General features: G+C 36.7%; 1 protein-coding gene across 14 annotated transcripts in view; it reads left to right on the forward strand.

Annotated features, from left to right (window-relative positions):
- The first annotated feature begins 2354 nt into the window (after positions 1–2354).
- celf3a (cugbp, Elav-like family member 3a) overlaps positions 2355–15260 on the forward strand; it is a 58551-nt gene continuing 45645 nt past the window's right edge. For 13 of the 14 annotated variants that reach the window (XR_006008118.1, XR_006008120.1, XR_006008119.1 and 10 more), the window contains exons 1-3: positions 2355–2806; positions 14661–14790; positions 14953–15095. The gene's annotated coding sequence lies outside the window, so the exon portion shown is untranslated. Of the gene's footprint in view, positions 2807–14660; positions 14791–14952; positions 15100–15260 lie in introns of those variants that run through there. The other variant, XR_006008129.1, reaches the window with a different exon arrangement.

The raw sequence follows: 15260 nt of genomic DNA on the forward strand, positions 1-15260 counted from the left end.
AAACAAAAATGATAAATTTGCATACATTGTTGAGTTGGATGAGCAATTGGAAAATTCTTGGTTGAATGTTACTCGTAGTAAACATCATCACCATGTTTTTAGTTGAAAGAAGTTTTGTCAAATGTTGTATTACGCTATTTAATTTAAAAGGTAATGTATGCCAGTTTTACACATTTGTGAATATCAAAGAATTATTTTTGCTTATAAAAGCATTACTTGACATTTTAGATCCCATCAGCTTACTGCATTAACTTTGAGATAAGAACTTGACAAGTATTTCAATTAGAGACTTTTATAGACAACAGTTATTTGTGGACTATGCTGTGAAAGAACAATTAAGGAATTGAGAATAAGTATAGCTTATTACCAGGCTTGCTATTTATAAAAGTTCCAAATACAGTGTGTCACAATGAAGACAAAGACCTTTAAGACATTTTTGGGACACTGAATTGCTGTTATTAAATTTGCAACACTGTATGTGCTTTACTGTTGTCTCAGCAATATGAAATATCTTGGAGATGAGATAAACTCAGCTGTTTCCATTCCTAAACATTTTTTTTTCCTTTTATACCATTTGGGGTTTGTACCAGTATATTTTAATTCGGGTATCATTCATGTTGAATGGCATCTCATTTGTGGTGATTTATCACAAGTCAGCCTTACTTAGAAACACAAAGATGAGATGTTTGCCTGACTATAAATTACACAAAAGAATTATTCGAGAAGTCTACTATTTATTTAATGATGGTTTTAAAAATAATCATCATTTCACCAGACGTGTCATTGCAAACCAAATGTGCTTCTGTGTAGATGTTTCTCAGGCTTTGTCATTATTGACTTCTGAGATTATTCTGTTATTGAAAATGGGAATTGTAAGCAAAAGGCAGAAAGCAATACTGTAGTGTAATGTTTGTTTCTGTAATTTAATGTAAAGTCCTACAGTTCACTTTAAATGTGCTGAATAAAACTCCTCATTTATAATATAGGAGTAATATTTGTTTTCTACAATTGTGTTTGTACAGATTGTCTTGTTTTTAATCTCTTCATTTCTTCAGATGTCATCACTGATGATTGATAAATGCAGATATTTTATACATTAAAATGAGATGATTTACAAAAAATACAGTTTGGTGAATTTTTATAATGAAATACACTACTAGTACATTTTCATGTGAAATATGTATGGAAAGCATTTATAGCTTCTTGCTTTAACATTATAGCCTATACTTCACAGTTTATGTAATTTCATGTTTTTAGCCAGTGTGTCACCTAAAGATTGAATGTAAGCTAAAGCACACAGCAGCATACAGAGCTGTTTAGTCAGCCACAAAGCATTAGTAATCAATGCCTAATTTAAAAAAGCTGGGATGCCTTGTAAAATGTACATAAAAAATTTATGATTTGCAAATCTTATTAACCTATATTTTATTCCCCATAGAAAATAAAGAACATATCAGATGTTGAAACAGAAGTTTTATCATTTCATGGAAAATACTAATGAAATGCAATTAAATAAAAGCAACAATAATTAAATATCTACTCACTTTTAATTTGATGGCAGCAACAGATAGCAAAAATGTAAAAAGTAGGAACAGGGTAAACAAAAGGCTGAAAAAAAGGAGGAAAATTTGACAACTAACAGTAACTGAGTATAAAAAGAGCATTTCAGGGAAGCAGAGCCTCTAAAATGTAAAGATGGCAGACGTTCCCAAATCTGCGACAAATGACGTCTACAAATTGTACAACAGTTGCATGAAAATATTCCTGTCTGAATTAAAATGTGAAGACATCCATCTATAATGTATAACATCATAAAATATTCGAAGTTTTAGGAGGAATCTTAATGTGCACAGGATAAAGCCACAGACCAAAACTGGATGAATCTGAAGCTCGTTTAGAAACAAATGACTACATTCTGTTTTTATTTACATTTTACACAAAATCCCAACTTTTTAAAAGACTGAATCGCTGTTTCCAAGTTTCTTTTTATTAAACTATCAAAGAATCTTTGTCCATGTGCTACCATTAGACATTACCCGTAAAGACATTGCTACAAATGCACGTGCAGCTTACCGACCCAACCGATAACCGCAACGTGCAGCAGATGGCGCTACTGTGTGATGGGAAACTTTGAATAACCTTTTTTTAAAAAACATTTTTATTGAATTTTTAGTGAGCATAAATACACATAACAAAAATCAAATACGAAAGACTGTGTAATAAGGTCAATCATATGAAGCAGAAGAAAATTCAAACATTGCAATATAGTGAACATTAACAATCATCCGCGACGCTCGGTGGCGCTATAACTACGCCATATTTGCGGAAGTGATCATCACCGTTTTCATCAACGAGTAAACACAGCTAAATGATGTCGCAGGGCGCTAAGTTTTAACCACAACTGGTAATTGATATTAGCACGACGCTGCGTCATAGTCTCACGTGGGATAGCTGGTAAATTCAAAAGGGGACCTGAAAACTGAAAAGCTAAAATTTAACACTGAAGTGGAAGCTGGGTGGCTGCTGAATACGAAGATTTCTGTTTTACGTTAAGCTAGCATGCTAAGCTAAGTGCAGGTTTCGGCTAACTTCATCTTGTAATGATAGAGCGCAGCGCGAGCTCATCTGGACATGGCAGCGGGAGCAGGAGCCGCTTTTGGTGGCTCTCTGGAGTCTACATTAGAAAAGAAATTTCGAAGTGTGACCAACACCATGGATTCTATTCAAGGACTGTCAACGTGGTGCATCGACAACAAGAAATACCACAGTCTCATTGTGCGACACTGGCTAAAGTGTTTGAAGAAATGTAAGTCGATTTACTTACCTGCTGAACTGCTGCTTCTGTCTTAACTGTAGGAGTGAACTTGTGCGGTTATAATAATCCAGTAGTCAAAGTTACGAGATTTATTACATTTTCTCTTCCATATGGTACATTTGAGTTAGCTTGAGACCCGGAAAACGGTGGAATATAAAACGTGTGCTCGTCCACGCTTAGCAAGGAGTCTGCCTCTGTAATGATCGTGTGGGGATGTCGAGCAATGCAGTTACACAGAATATAGACAATTTAATCACCCACTCTTTATATGAAATTAAACCGCTAGAGGACAGAATTATATTAGTAAATTAACTTTATTGGCTAAATGGTATTTGAGAGAAAATATGATTTTCAAACAGATTTTTTTCTGTACACCCCTTCTCACAAAGTGCAAATCAACTTGATAAAGTGGTGTTACAACAAAATGTTATAGTCTTGCTAATCTACAGAGGGCCCAAGGCCATCTGGTTTTTGTTTGTGCAAAATATTTAAATGATAACTCGAGAGCAAAGAACAAGTCTTTACCCTGGGCACTTTAACAAGTCAAGGGCATACATTACAAAGAGAATAAAAAGTAGTTTAATGTTCACATGAAAATTGTAATGGAAAATTATTATTAAGTCCTTATGCTAAAATGAGTTTAACTGGAAAGGTTACACTCAGTCCCATTTACACATATAGAACTTTGCCTTTTGTATACTATTTTTAATAGTTAAAAAATTGTTAAAAGTAATGTGTTGTTTTTAAGCTAGAAAAAAAGAAAATTAAAAATCGATTTTGTGAAGACCCTTTATTCTAATATGTCAGGAACGTATCCGCTCAACGGCTTATCCAGTAAACAGATTTCTGTTCTGGATATGTTAGCAAATTAACATGGATTTCAGCAGATGATAATTGATTTGTATAGTTATATGTAAAATTTTAATAAACTTGTTGCCAGAGAAGCTGAACATTTATATTAAGTAATCAAATCAAGTAATTTAGAATTAACTGGAGTCGCTACTAGGACAGGGTATTGTCACTAATTTCCTCAATCGATTCTGTTCATTACAGCTTATTTTGATTTGATTAAATCTGTATTGATATAGATTTATTTACAGCTAATTGTGTTAACACCATCTCTTTTTCTTGAATATTTAAGACATTCTCATAACTATTTTTACAAAACACAATGTATTTACTTGACAATCAAAATCAGTTGTCTGGAAGTAATTAGATTACTGTAATAATCTGATCTGACAGATCTACATGCATTTCTGAAATACCATAACAATACAGTGTTTTCCTAGAGCCAGAAATGCTGTGATGAGGGAGAAAAACAAAAACCCACTCCCGTGACGACTGTGAAGCTGGATTTATACTCGCGCGGTCTCTGCTGGTGGTCGGTTACGGCGTAGCTGATGCTGGTTAGTGTGCTCTCGCACTCGAGCGTAGGTAAACATGAATTTGGTGGCGTGTTGCAGTTTCTCCTCCTAGTCAGAAGTTGGCGGCAAGGGTGGTATCAGCTGCTAAACTCACCAGGTCAGAGTTCTTTTGATGGTTCACTTAAGTTCCGGTACGTATTTTCAGTTTTAAAACAACAATGATGTCCAGTATGTTTCAGTGTCTTTATTAGTTTGTGGAAGAAAACAAAGAAATAATTTGATCAGCCTCTCATAAACTTGATCCACTGGGTGTTGTTTTTAAAAATGGCGGTTACTACACAAATTCAGCTTAAAGATCCAGAAATCCGGAAACTCGTAATCCCAAATTGACCAATCATAAGGGAATACATCTTCGGAACTGTCTGCATAGCAGGGATGCACCTCAGGCCTGGAAGAGGTGTGCGTCGGGCCCCTGTGGAGCTACGCAGTGGCAACGGTGACGCAGCGCAAATATAAATCCACCTCACTGCTATTGGCATAACAGGATATATACTCCAACTGCTTCTCACCTGCTTGAGAGACTTTGGTAAAAACTAATATTTTTGTCTGGTTTTTATTTGGTTGACATGTTTTCTGATGGGTGCACTCTGTCCTCTGACGTAAACCTGTGTGTGTGTGCTCACGGCCATGGACACAGAGAGCAGATGCAGCTATGACACGGCGTCATGTAAATCAGATAAATAGCATCAGACTGTTTACTTTTTGAAGGGCGAAGTGTAAACCTGTTCTAGAGCAAATGTGGCTTTAAATTACCTTGTCGTATAATTTTAAAGGACATACGTGTGTGGTGACATCACTTCCTGTTGTGGAACGTGGGCGCACCCGCATTCTTAGCACTAGCTGTTATGGGCTCGACACAAGGGCAGCAACCAGCGACAGGCGACACTCTTCACCAAGCCTGGTGAACCCCAACACACAGGACACAACAAACAGCAGCGATGGCAGCAGTGTTTCGTATCGCACTCTCGGATTGCTGTTCTCTAAGAAATTTGATTGGTTATGATATTAGAGAGAATTTTGAAATGGGAACTTTCAAAGGAGTCTGTGACAGACAAGGCATGAAGGATGAAGAGTCAAAAGATTTTAATCTTATTGACAGAAATCTTGCTGTTGACTCTATTGTACAGAAGAAAAGGACTACCCTGGGTTCATCCTATTTTGCAAACAACAAACAGCTTGGTAAATGTCATCGTTTGATGGCAGACCTCAAGGCTGATCCAGATAAATCCAGGACCTACGTTCAGACAAATTCACCCTGGCACCATGCAGCCGCCTTTTTATTTACATCTCTAATCTTTGCATGAAGTATGGTAAAGTATGGGATAGTCAGACACAGTTAAAATGATGTGTTCCTCCATGTTGAAAGTGTTTGCAGACTGCACTGTCTAGCCCGCTCTCAGCTCATTGGTGAATCAGTGAAGCCCCTTGCCTGCTGGTTGTAGTGGCATGCGACAGCGACAAAAATTTTATATTTTTCTATTTTCTTGTGTCGCGTCGCAAGCCCCTATGTGCACTTCTATGTGAACGAGTGCAACATTTCACATGCACAAATGTCGCCTGTCGCTTGGGTGGAAGAGGCCAGCGATTTTCGCCCCATCGTGCAAGTTCCATAAGAAATGAATAGAGGAGTGACGTCACCTCCCGTGTGTTGAACCTAAAATGTAAGAGGTCCTAGCGTGAACTGCTAGTGGTCTCAGTGTTAGCTGCTAATGTGAGCAGTAATACGCTGCAAAATACTTTACAAGTGAATGTAATCCACAATGGTGAATGAAAACAAGGACTTACATAAGGGAGCATAAATGAGCCTTTTGTTTGTTTGGTTTTTTGTATCTGTGTCTGCTTACTTTTGTCAAGGAGTGGTCATCATGTTTTTATGTCAGAGATGTTTTGCTCTGTAGGTTTTGCCTCTTAGTCTGCAATTAAATAGTGTTAGTGTTTCTGAAGGCCCATGTTAGGACAGCCAATAACTACTTTTCCTACTGCCAGCATTAACTTTTTTTTTTAGTTAAGAGCCTATTTTTATGAAAGCAAGAGCAAAACGGTGAATAAAGTTTGAGAAAAGAATTAAATTTGTTTATAGTTCACCATATAGCTTTAAAATTATAAGTTTAAAATGCCTAAAAGATATTTAATTCCAGCCTTCTTGTATTATTATTCTTGTATTTTTTTCATTCCTGTCCAAAAGGGTTTTTACCTCACATAATACAGAAGTTTGTCTACTGCTGCCTCACTGGGTTAGATTGTTTTTTATTTTGTTTGATGTATTTAAAACAGCAATCTGTCATTAAACAATACTTAAATTATTATTATGTAGGTATAGTGTTCTACATTTAGAGATGGAAATTATGTTTTGAGCTTATGAAACTACCAATAGAGGGTGTGAGGCAGGGCTCCAGACTGACTTTTTTTACGAGGAGCACAGTGGCCCCTAACTTAAACTTTTAGGAGCGCAAGCAGAAAATTTAGGGGCACACACTGAAATCGCCTTGCAAAACAAATATTCACAGTTCCTCTCATTTTCACTGTATTAGTGATAAATACTTGAACGATAAATTCAGAAATTACAATGTTTACAATTCACATCATTTGTGCAGCAGTTGACATAACATTAAAAAAACACATCTTACTGGCTGCACTAATACAAAACAAGTACACATAGAACTTGTCAAATCAAATCAGATTTGATGATTTGATTTAATTTTCACTTTGTAGTCGAAATAGAACGGCAACTTTGTCACCATCATCCTCCATAGGGCATGGTATGACTTGTCCATGTAGTTCCTGGCAATAAACAGCTTCAGGGACTGATCCTCCTCTCCAGCCACTGTTCCCAACTCCTCAGTAAGAACAGTAGCTATTGGCTGTCCTGAAAGTCGCTAGAAGTCGTAATTAGCATAGTCAGCCTAGTAAATATAGTTGTAATGGATGCTGCTATAAAGAGGAATGTCGTGGGAAAGGCAAAAATTGATAAGACAACCTAAAACTGATTGGAACATCAATCAGTCAATCAATCAATCAAATAATAATTCTGTCAAAATTTCTTAATTTTTAGTTCAGTTTTTTAGTGTATTTTGTTTTTTAGTTAGGAGTCTGGAGCATTGGAACATCACAACATATTTTTGTTCACACTCTTCATTAGTAGACATTACTCTGACGGTAAGCCAGTGCAGGATCCTCCAGGAGCAGCTTTGTATGTTTCATTTTCAGCCTGGTCATGAAATAGAGGTGAACGTTGTCTGCTCTGAATGCAGCTGTGAGCTGTGTGCTGCTCAGGCTCTGGGAAGAGCAAACTACGTTCATTCACGTCAGTCTTCAAAAGTCTCCAATTATACCAGAAAAAGTTGCTAGATTTGTCGTTAGTCCCTTTTTTTAAAAGTAGTCGCTAGAGGGGTCTGAAACTTGCTAAGTATAGCCACAAAGTCACTAAGTTTGCAACACTGAGGAATAATAAATCCCCCCCCCAAGACCCGTCTCTTTCCACATATAAAAGCCAATCAGTGGTCGTTCGTCCCCGCTCACACGCACATTGGCTGCAGGAGCTTAATCGTAAACTGGAGGCTATCCTAGCTCAGAATGGCCAGCTGGTTGCGATTCCGGAGCTCGTACGCAGGGTGGACACCAACTTGGAGAAGTTGTCGGCTCGGCTGGATGGAAATTGACCCACAAATTCGGATGATTTAGAGTCGCCAGTGGGACCACTGAGAGACTCAAGGCAGACGAAACAGCTCTGGCCTGAAACTAAAACAAATGCTGTTATCTAATTTGGCTCCCTGTACTGGCCTGGATGGCTGGTTATAAGGTTCTCATGGAACGTTATGTTGACTGATGCTCAGTTCCCCCACCCTCCCCACACCCTCCTCTCGGGCGGTGGACTTTTCCTGGATCAGCTCCCAAGGTCGCCCCACTATCATCAGGTAGCAGAGACTGGAGAAAGGAACTGGGAGAAAGTTCACAGGCTCACTACTGCGCACACACATGCACCACACTCACGTACACCACTACAGATACACCTCCCCGATGATTCACAGTCTTGGTCGCGCTGTCTCACTTTTTAGTTGCAAAATGCGATCATTTGGTCGCAGTCTGGAACCCTGTGAGGTTATGACAATATAGAGGCATTAATAACAGAATAAAGTCTCTCCTCAGTCCAAGCCTGCATGTTGTGCTGATGGTCCTTGCTTTCCTTGTCTGCTATGTTGTTTTTGTGGATGGAAATTAATCAAATCACATTCTTAATCGGTGAATTAAGGAAAAAATATTTGGGCAGCATGGTCAACTGTAAGGTGGTGTAGACCCTTGCAGTTTAGTGGGGATGATAAAATTTACATCACACAGGCTTTTGGTTGAGCCGATGCACAGTCTATGAAATACCTTTTGAAGTGAGAGCTCTATACTATAATATTATACTATTATAATGATAGCATCAATTTTAGAGAATAAAGGACAATTGAATAATTCAGTGATGTAAATTATGTTCCATAATTGTGATTGCTGCAACCACTGCCGGATAATCCAGCTTCATTCCCACAGAGCTGCTGGTCATGTATGTCAGTTTGGTTTCTGTTGTTCTTGTCCAGCACACAACAGCAAACGGGAACAGCAGCTGTTGCAGATTCTTAAGGAATCCTTGCTGTAGTTGATGGGGAAGACCCTCATTCTCCTCATATAAGGGCCCGCTTATGCTTGCATAAATGTTTCCGTCTGTCGCTCTCAGTGGAGTGAAAAATATTTTGTATTTTATCAACCCAGACAAACAAACAAAAACCTAACGGTGTGTAGCTCTCAGAAATGATGCGATCTTGTTAGCCAAAAACTGATTGGTTAAGAGGTAGCTTGAGTTGGAAGAGGCTGACATCAACAGATTTCCCTGGTCAATCTTCATTATTTAACATTTAACAAACATACCTGTTTTAGTCACTACTGTGAAAATTGTTTAGGTTAATTATTAAACTTTTTAATATTCTGCCACACAAAATTTTGGACCATCCTCTTTTTCCTGTTTGTCATTGTATATGAAATGCCTTGTTTTTGTTTGACACTGTTGAAGGGCTGTATTGTTCTTTGGGAAATTATCAGGGTTGTTTTGTCTACAATTTTCACAATACAAGTTGTTTCTGGTGATTCAGTCTGTTATTATGACTGAATCTATTTTATTACATGCTGGAAACATCAAAGAGCCAAGTGCTTACATCCATAGTTTCTTCACCATATTGTAGTATGCTTGTTTAATTTTGAATTTTGTTTTCGGGTGTACCTCTGATCATTGGCTTTAGGTCCTCACTGTTGGCTTAACTCAGTTTACGTAAGCTTTATTCTTACACCAGTTTACAACCTATTCTGCTTATGTTTCCAGTTAACTTCGGCTTATTTATGTTACTGTGTTTTGCGTTAAAGTTTTAATTTGTGTTGAGTGACCCTAGAGTATTACGCTTTCATCCTTTTATTCTGCTGGTTACTTTGCAAGCTTAGGTGCCAGTATGATACTGAAATGCAGCAGTTGATTTACTTTTAAAAATAAAAACTAAAATCTTTTGTTTTTTTGCGCTAGTCTGTAGGAATGAAACAATATCAAAGATACACCTTTTGCTTTCGTGCTGCCATCACAAAGATGCTGCTTCAGACAGTTTCTTTGAGTAAGAAATAAGGACTTTTATCCCCTACCTGATGTTATACAGGAACTCAATAAAAAGCAGCAGCAGTGTAAAGATTTTGGCTTTGGTTTTACATGCGTTCAGATAGACTGGGTGATTTGTGTAGGTATCTCTTACTGTCAGTGAACATACAGTACCAGTCAAAAGTTTGAATACACTTTCCAGGGTTTCCTGGAACTCTAAAACTTTTATAAATAAATTATTTATGTAAGGCAAACATGTAATGTAACTTTATTAAATGGCACAGTTTTGCAGCCAGACTGAGAGCACTTGATTTCTTTTGTTTTGTTGTTTTATTTTTCCCTTCATGCACTACCGTACTTCTGTTTTTGATGTATCCCATATTGTCTCATTAATCATATTTTTACGTGAATACTTATTTGTTAATTGTATATTGCAAAGAGTATATTGTAAATAGAATTTTTATCTATACATTTTTTTTAGAACCCGACCGATTGATCAGCCGGCCGATTGACCGATTGTAGACCTTTTCAAAATAAACATAACTGACCAGAGCTGATATATTCTTTAAGAAGTAGTGCACCCTAAAATGTGTTTTTTTGTGCTGTAAACAACATAGTATTGCTTGATTGTGATGAAAACCACCTATACTGTTGATTAAATTAGTATTAGATGCTCTGACTCCATTCAGTCCTCACCACTGTCAACATGCGTGTTGTTGTTTCAGGGGAAACAGAAAGAAGCATGGACCAGCATGCAGGTAGCTATCTAGCTAGTTTACAAGTGTTAAGAGGTACAAACTAAATGCGGGACATCCCATTTTAAGCCACCTCAGAAATGACAGTGACAAGGAGACTGTTTAGCTGTGCATGTTTCCCGAATGACACAAAGTTCTTAGAGAAGGTAAACCCCTCCACCTGCTTTACCTCCTCTAGCTGCTCTTAGTGATGAACAAAATCAGACGTTATTATTGAAGCACTTATTTCTGTCCGTTTTTTAGGTGATTGATGCGACTATTTCCAAAGTCTGCTGATAAAAGTGCGACTCACCTGTATGTGTGTGTGTGTGTGTACTCGGCATGTAGTGACATGACGTGACATAACTGCAACATGAGAGAAAGATAAAGAAAAAAAAAAAAAGAAAAGATGAAGGATAAAACTGTTTCGTTTTTCATGATTAAAGGAAAAAATATAAACCCGTTCTAGTGAAAGGGAACCCTAGATTACTTCCGTTGTGATCTGGTGCAAAATAGAAAAAACCTAAATAACATATTTAAATATAGAATAATTGAACGAAACATTATATAAGATATTAATAAAGTAATTATAGAAAATAAAATAAACTTGGTTTTCTATGGGTGGCCAGGGTTGATGTTAGGGGGTTGGGGTGCCCCCGTAATATATTGGTCAGGGAAACACTGGTTCACAATGAAGTTAAATTTAGCAGAGTTTACTTAAATCCTACTTGTGTCTATTTATGCCGGATAATGTTAAATTCACAATTTACAGTGTTTTAGAGGAGATTTTAAAACATCAAGATGTATATCGTGTATCTGGATAAAGCAAAAAACATATCAGGATATCAGTTATAGGCCCTATCACCCCGCCCTAGTTTTAGTTTAACGCTATTTGTCACGATAGTGACCCATGCTTCTTTGAGTTGGTCATGCTTTTTATTTGTTATATAATTAGTGCTGGGCAACAATTAAAATTTTTAAACACATGAAATGTTGCAATTAATCGCATTGTTACATGCAAATGTCCTTTTTCATCTAAAATAAGGTCTACTGCTATATGAAGAAAATGCAGTAAATTTTTGGTTTTCAAGCACTAAATCAGAGGTCTGCAACATGTGGCTCTTGGATTAAAACACGTTTTTCCTTTTATCATTAAAGTGTTTGTGCAGCAGTGATAGAAGTCCAACAGCAGCATCACCCAGTAAACAACTGTTGATAAAACTATGTCATTGGCTGTTTGTTTTACAAGCTTTTCTTCACTTTTTTACATTAGATGATCACTTTAGTTAAGAATAATCAGTTCAATATTTCATAAAATCTAAACCTAAAAAACAATCAAAACTTTTTTAGACCCTCCCCTGCATATCTGAAACATAAACCCTGGCTACCTCCAGCCAACTACTGTGTTTGAAAAGGGTCCTGCCAAAACAAACTTGACAGTGTGAACCAGGAACCGCTAGTTTCCTCCTTCTCATCTGAACCATAAACAAACGCAACAGGAGAGAAAAGCCGATCAGTTGATCACCGACGCCATCATGATTTACGGAACAGCCTGAGAGGAGAAGAAGGAAGCATCTGCTCCACAAACAGAGACGACCAGAGAGCCACTAGAGGAGACAGTTTGGTTTAAAATGCAAGAAAAGTAAAAAAAAAAAGACACAAAAAAAAAGAAATGCTGCTCGTCTTTTCCATCTCGCCATCTTCTGTCTCGCGTCATTACAAATGACGGATGTATGGGGCTTGTGATGCCTCGCATGGGTTAATTGCGCTAAAAATAAATTATTTACCACCATTAATGCATTATTTTTGACGGCCCTAATATAAAATCAAATATTTATGAGAAAGAAGGATGGACATTTCAGGATTTACTAACTTAAAGGTAAAAATCAGTAGGATTAATTTAAAGCTGCGTGTAGCTGCTACCTTCTAAACTAAGAAGGAATAATGTCTGATCAATATCAGCCATTAGGTGAACAGACAGAAAGCAGGATTAGAATCTAACAGCTTATAGATGGTGAGGAGAGATAAATATTCACAATATGCACAACAACTTCCATCCATGCACTTTTTGTAGTTCATTTTCCAGTTTTCTTGCCTATAAATTTTCTAAATTTGCATTCTTAGCTTGACTGTTTAGCTTCACCCCTTGCGCCTGCACCCTCCACTACCAGGAGTTAAGGGGTTACAGTTTTACGAGTGTAATGTCAGGTCTGTAGATGTAACTATATACATCTGAGGTATCCACAGAAAATCCAGAATCTCAGCTAACAGCTCAGTGAAACCATTTCTATGAGCACCAAACACAATTAGACAAAAACAACAAAAAAAAAAACCTGCATTAATGCACGTTTAAAAAAATTTATTGACGTTAACTAATGCGTAAACGCGATAACGCTTTAAGAAAAAAAAACGCGGAACAGCCGGAACATGGTGCACATGGACACGGTGGAAATTGGCCGTTGGATAGCTCAGAAACTGGCAGGACTAGGCTTATGGTTTGAGAGGAGCGTGCCTGGTCTGTGTTTGTGATTGGTTGGGAGGAAGTAATGACTGTAATATTAAGCTAAATGATAGGCTAGAATGACAAAGGAAGGGAAACTGTGTTTTTCTATTGAAATTATTATTATTGACCCTTTTTTCCTATCGCACCACACGTCTATCGATTGATATGTATTATTAAATTATCATCCCGTGATATCCAGTATGTGGTATTTTTGTTTTTATTTAAAACATGCAAAATCTGGAGATGATGATCAATAACTGAGCCCCCCCTCCCTCCAGGACATCACTAAAAAAATATCAAAGTCTAAACTAGAACATGTGCTTATGTGATTAAAAGTAGCCATGGTGGTATGCCATGATCATGTACAATGTAGCAGAAACTTATTAAATCCGATGTGAAAGTATGTCCAAACTTCTGACTGGTAGTGTGTAATGTGTGATCCTCTTGTTTAATAATGTGTTGTGCTTTACATTTATGTTGGATCTGTAATTCTGGTTGGTACTTTATAAATTATAGTATGTTTCTAGTACAGTTTTTAAGATTGCTGAAACCTAAACTGCCCACAAGATGTTTGGCTTTATTCTTAGTTCTGCACCTACCTACCTATGTAGTTAGTTAGTTACTTACTTATTTATTCATGATTTGAATGCAATATGCAATATTGAGGTTTCCATAAAGGGTTTTCTGGGAAGTGGTATACTCAGTCAGTAAAACCAGGCAGACAATATTGATTTTATCCTTATATAATATTGGCACCACTATCAAATTATTTTAAATGATACTCTCTGTGTGTATAATCTAAAAATAAATTGTTGTTTTAAAGTGCTTTCAAAATTGAGCATACAGAATAAAGATTTGGATGGTTGTGTGAGATGCTTTATCTGTTGATGGTTTAATATGATAGTGGTTTGTGCAAATTGTCCATTTCAGTGAGTCATTTGTTGTTTCAAAAAGATTGAGATCTATAATGAAATCTGAAAAGCATGCACATTCATGGTATAACCTTAAGGTGCTGAACACAGTCTTGCTGAAGTAGCAAAACTAGAAAGTCTGTACACTGGGATAAATGCTCTCTGTATTATTTTTTTAAATTGCCACATCACAATGGTGTTTTGAACAGAAATAGTCCTGAGAAAAAAGAACAGCTGCAAACATCTTCTATAGCTACTGATACAAATAGTTTTACATTAATATATAACTGTTTAACTTTAATACATTGTCAAATAAATACAGATAAAATATTAATAATAAGCCAAAAATCACATTAAAATTTCAGCTTTCAACCCAACTTTCATACTTAAATTTAACATTTAATAACTTAAGTATTACATTTTACTACCTTTTATATCTTAAAATACTTTTTCTTTACCTTTTTTGATTGATCTCAAAATCTTTGCATGGTCTTTGACTTATGACAGAACTAGTTTCTAAACTGTTAAGGTTAAAATTTGATAGCTCATATTATTTGGTATGGATGATGTTTAGAGATCAGTATTACATCCAGTTTAAAGAGATGAGTCTGAGGTTATTTGGACTATAAACTAACAGGAATTTCTTTCTTCTCCAACAGCTGACCCCTCACACAGACTCAATCTCTTGTACCTTGCCAACGATATCATTCAGAACTGCAAAAGGAAAAACGCCATTGTATACCGTACAGCGTTTGCTGAGGTGCTTTCAGATGCTTTCTTGCTGGTCAAGTAAGTACTTTCTAGAGATTTGACTTTCAGAAGAGAAGTTGGATAGTCCTTATTTACTTTGTCAGCTAGTGATTTTTTTTTTTATGTTTCACTTTAACAGAGCAACTATACTTACAACTGTCCTATGTTTTAATCTTGCTGTCAAATTTCCTTTTTTTTCAGCCACGAGAGTGACTCAAAAGTGATTAAATCCGTGGAAAGGATTCTGTCCATCTGGGAGGAGAGGGATGTGTATTCAGGGACACTTATTGCTGAACTGAGAAATATCTTAGTCAAAGAGGATTCCCCACCTCCAGAGCAAAAAAGTGAGTGTGTTATCTTTTTTTTTTTTAACTTTTTTATAAATAAACCCAACACTCAACTTTGCTTCATGTTCAGATACAGTGTGCTGCTCTGTTATCATCTAGCTTTATTTTACAAAGCCTTTAAAACATTTGTCATTAAAAAAAAAAGTGTTTTCATACAGAACT

Source organism: Melanotaenia boesemani, chromosome 17 (assembly GCF_017639745.1).
Source record: "Melanotaenia boesemani isolate fMelBoe1 chromosome 17, fMelBoe1.pri, whole genome shotgun sequence".
Taxonomy (NCBI): domain Eukaryota; kingdom Metazoa; phylum Chordata; class Actinopteri; order Atheriniformes; family Melanotaeniidae; genus Melanotaenia; species Melanotaenia boesemani.